The following is a 692-nucleotide window of genomic DNA, read 5'->3' as shown; positions in this document are numbered from 1 at the left end:
TTTCAGCGCCTTGTTTGTGACCGGTGAGCGGAGCGGAGAGGAGCGGAGCGGAGCGCATCCTGGCGGCTCTTCATAAAAGCACCAGCAGCGGAGCAGGACAGTTCAACGCTGCCACAGCCACTGGCGGTGACAGTTTCATGTATTTTGGGGAGGAGTGACAGCGACATCGCACCGCCCTCAGGCTCTGCGGGACCGCCCCTCCCGCGGCCCCTCCGCGGCGGCAGAGGGCGCTGCAGCGGCCGTGGAGCCCCGGGGGCCGCGCTGGGTCCGAGCCGCTGCTCGGCGCTCGCCGGGAGAGGCGGAAGCGGCGGCGGGCGGGGAGCGGCCGCGGGTCGCGGTGAGTGCGGCGGAACGCGGGGGGTGGCCGGGAGGGTGGCGGCTGTGGCGGGCCCGGCCGGCCGGACTCGGGGAGCGAGGGCCCGGCCGCMCTTTGGGAACCAGGGCCCGGCCAGCGCGGGCCGCTGAGGGCGTGTGGCGGCGCCGAGCGCTTTCTCCTGGCCGGGGCTGCCGGCTGCGGAGCGGAGCTGCCTCCTGGCCGGCCCCGCGGAGCCCTGCGGCCCCTTCCCCCGAGCTCGGGGCCGGGCCGGGGTGCCGGGGAGGGGGCTCTGCTGGGGCAGGGCTCTGCTGGGGCAGGGCGCTGATGGGGCTGGGGCGCGCCGGCCGCTCTAGTCCGGAATTGAAACCGTGGCGCG

General features: G+C 76.1%; 1 protein-coding gene across 1 annotated transcript in view; it reads left to right on the top strand.

Annotated features, from left to right (window-relative positions):
• The first annotated feature begins 255 nt into the window (after window positions 1–255).
• Window positions 256–692, top strand: part of TRAF6 (TNF receptor associated factor 6) — a 22,951-nt gene continuing 22,514 nt past the window's right edge. The window contains exon 1 of the mRNA XM_057373953.1: window positions 256–337. The gene's annotated coding sequence lies outside the window, so the exon portion shown is untranslated. The remainder of the gene's footprint in view (window positions 338–692) is intronic.

Source organism: Malurus melanocephalus, unplaced genomic scaffold (genome assembly GCF_030028575.1).
Source record: "Malurus melanocephalus ecotype Western Australia unplaced genomic scaffold, MMel_1.1 scaffold_211, whole genome shotgun sequence".
Taxonomy (NCBI): domain Eukaryota; kingdom Metazoa; phylum Chordata; class Aves; order Passeriformes; family Maluridae; genus Malurus; species Malurus melanocephalus.
The sequence above is the reverse complement of the archived record's forward strand: the minus strand, read 5'-3'. Positions and strand labels throughout refer to the sequence as shown.